This window comes from Arachis ipaensis, chromosome B02, assembly GCF_000816755.2.
Source record: "Arachis ipaensis cultivar K30076 chromosome B02, Araip1.1, whole genome shotgun sequence".
In the NCBI taxonomy this organism is placed as follows: domain Eukaryota; kingdom Viridiplantae; phylum Streptophyta; class Magnoliopsida; order Fabales; family Fabaceae; genus Arachis; species Arachis ipaensis.
In genome coordinates this window covers 102,804,207-102,807,535 of record NC_029786.2, presented here as the reverse complement: position 1 = coordinate 102,807,535, position 3,329 = coordinate 102,804,207, and the positions used below count along the sequence as shown (strand labels likewise).

Here is a 3,329-nt window from a genome sequence, read left to right as displayed (position 1 = left end):
CATTTGGCAACATATACTACCATTGCTCTCTAGTTTTATTTATTTATTTATGCTCCTCACTGTTACCAATAAAATATTACTAACTTATTTGATGATAATTCAAGTTTTCGAATGAAATATTGTGCAAGCAAGCTCAGCTTCTTAACACCCCTCTCCCCTCTTCTCTTTCCCTTCTTATGAATCTGCACTACTATAGACAAAATTTCTAGGAAAAATAAAAGAAACAGAACCATAATTGTTGTGCATTCATTGAAAACGTGCTCGCTTAATTGAATTATGTTTCCTCAGTTGGATTATTAAAAATGCAAGTATTCCTGCATTAAAATTGGAATATTATTATATTGAGAAAGACTGTGATATCACTCAAATGGAACAATGCCACAGTTGCTCTTTCTTGTTATTATTACCAATAAATGAGAAGTGTTGTGTTCAACAATTCTCTCCTCGGTTCAATATTCAGACAAAACGCGTTCGTTGAGCGGGAATCTTCTTCCAAAAAATTTTTTAATTTCAAATTTATTCTTTAAAATATATTTTTTGCCCACATTTTGTTTGTTTCTCAATTCAATTCTCAGCTAATAGGTCACAACCGAAACAGAGAATCGGTCCTTCTCACTCACATTCGCTCGCGATATTTCGAACACCGGTTTTGTGCATACGTTCCAGTCAGTGTTGGGCGTGTCGCTCGGCAACACCGTGTCGGGTTCAGTGGTCCTGACGGTGACGACCTTGGTGGCACTGATAACTGGGATGCTGATCTCTTCTTCTAGAAGAGATCGTCGGATCCGAGCAGGAAGGTGAGACCGGTGGTGATACTCAAAGGATGTTACAGGTAAGCACAATGGAAGCTGCTTTTTTTTTTTTTCTATTCCGTTGTACCCTTAACTGATGCAGCTCTGATTCCAGGGTTTCTCCTCTGAAAAACACTTTGATCTGTTTGTAGATGCCTTCAGAATACAATAAATTGACACAATTATTTTATATATATATATAATGCTTTGTTGTAAACACAGCCTTTCAATTTTCTAAGCTCTTTTCTTCTAACAAGTAACAACCAACAATGGCTTCAATGGCAGCGTCTTCTTCTGCAGCTTCTACACCAACCTCAAGTTTTGCACCAAACCCAACAACAACAAAGCTTCTCCAGCGACTTGAACTGAAGGTACACTTTATTATCTTCTCTTTGTTAAAGATATGAAACTATTGAATTTAATTACCCATTTTCTAAAATTTCTGAAGTTCAAATCTTTTTACCATTTCATTACCCATCTTCAATTTTAGGTAACCCCTTATCTATGTTCGTTTTTCCCCCTGGTTATCATTATCACCGTTAAAAGTTGTTCAATTTTTTTATATTGTAATTATTTTCATTCAAATTTGGAATATCTTAATTTAAGATTTTATGTTTTTTCTTATTGAATATTTGTACAGTGAAAATAAACTTGATTATCTTGGAGTGCAGAAAATCCTCCATCTTTATCTCTGTGTCCATCAACTGAGAACTGCATATCAACATCTTTAAATGTCACTATCAGTTTTTTTGGTATATATTTAAAAAATACAACACTATAAACAGTTTTACTTGCCTGTGATTTATTTTGCTAAAACCATAACCAAGATTCACATTATTATCACAAATTGCTTGGGTTGTTGACATCCATGTTACAATTGGGCATTTAGATATGTTTTTCTTTTAGCAATGATAGTGATTGCAAGTGGAAGATAGTTACTTGAAGTTTGTCTTAAGGCTTTTCTTATTGATAGTGTCTTAAAGGTGGGATGTCAAGGTTTTGGGGCTTAGTTCGGAGTTGGAGAGGAAGGGGAAGAAAATTGGGTAGCTCACCAAGGGGGTATTTTATTTTATTTTATTTAAATACCAATAAGATATAAGTGAATATAGGTAGGTAATCAGAAGTTCTATAATTCCAATAGAATGATAACTGGAATTCAAAAAATGTTCAATGAATGTTGGCATTGTTGTTTTGTCTAGCTGGAGTTGGATACTAACATTTTTTTTTGGTTTTATATGGAGAGTAATGGGGCATTTTCTACTGACATGAAACTTCTTCATCCTTTTGGCCTTAATGCTTATGTTATCTAGATTTAATTTTTGAAACTTGATATTAGCTGAGCATAAAATTTCCCAAAAAAGCTTTTGAATCTATCATTTCATTCATTTGAAAATGTCCCATGCTCTCATTCCTTTATTTTGTTTCTCTTATTTTCTACGTGATGAAGGTGGTGGACATAGATGTGGTGCGATGAACCTAAAGTATATATTCTAAGTATATGAGTTGGGCCAGTTGTTGCTATGCTGTGTCGGATATGGTATCCTCCTAGCTCGAAGAGGAACCCAAGTCATCCTCCAAAGGCTGCTCCTGCTGGTGGTCCGGTTGCTGTTGCTGTGGCGGCAGTTAAAGCTTCAAGTGGCAACTCTTGTTCATTGCTGTCTCTGATCCTGCCGCTGCTGTGACTGCATTGTGGCCGGCATCCATGATTGTGCCTGCTATTCATCACAACCAGGTCAGTCATGTAAGCTATGAAGTTTTTAATCTATATTTGAGTTGGTTTTGTTCCTCCATTTTTGCCCTTTATTATTTGTTATTCCAGAAGTTGTTGCATTGACCTTTGTTTCTTGGTTTTTTAAAATTTAAACATAATTTTCCATTTGTTCAAATTTCTGATTTTATATATGTTGATAATTTGTGTTTCGTTATTTTTGAACTAGGGTAAGGTTGTGTATCGATTATTTGATTTGAGAAAAAGCAGTTGATTTTGGAAATTTTATGTGGTGATTTGCTGGGCTTCTTTTGCTTGAAATTGTATTGCTATTCTAAGTTAGCTTTTCGCTATTGCTTTTGGTTTGTTTTCAGGATGATATAATTAATAGTTTGTTTTCAGGATGATATAATTACTAAATGAAAAATAATACATAATTGTTATAATAATGATGAATGAACTAATTGAATTATACACATACATCATAGATGAAAAAGAGCTCACTAGGTGTCATGATATTAAAGTATTTTCTTCAAGTAATATATTTAAAAAAAATTGCTATTTGAATATTTTCTATACTCTATATTGTCATTTATCATACAAAGAATTGTGTCTGATGAAGTAAAAACAAATGAATTAAATATGTACTAAATATTATGTCGAAATAGTTTTACAAATAAAAAGAGATAATTTAAATATTGGATGAATATAATTTATTAATATATAAGAGTAACAATTTTAATAGTTAATTTTATTTTTATATAACAACAAATTTATTCCAATTTTTAAATATTTATTTTTTATAATATGATTAAATATTAATCAACTGT

At 32.5% G+C, this 3,329-nt stretch overlaps 1 pseudogene; it reads left to right on the top strand.

Moving 5' to 3' along the window:
• The window catches only part of LOC107626081, an 18,269-nt pseudogene continuing 15,070 nt past the window's right edge, over window positions 131–3,329 (top strand).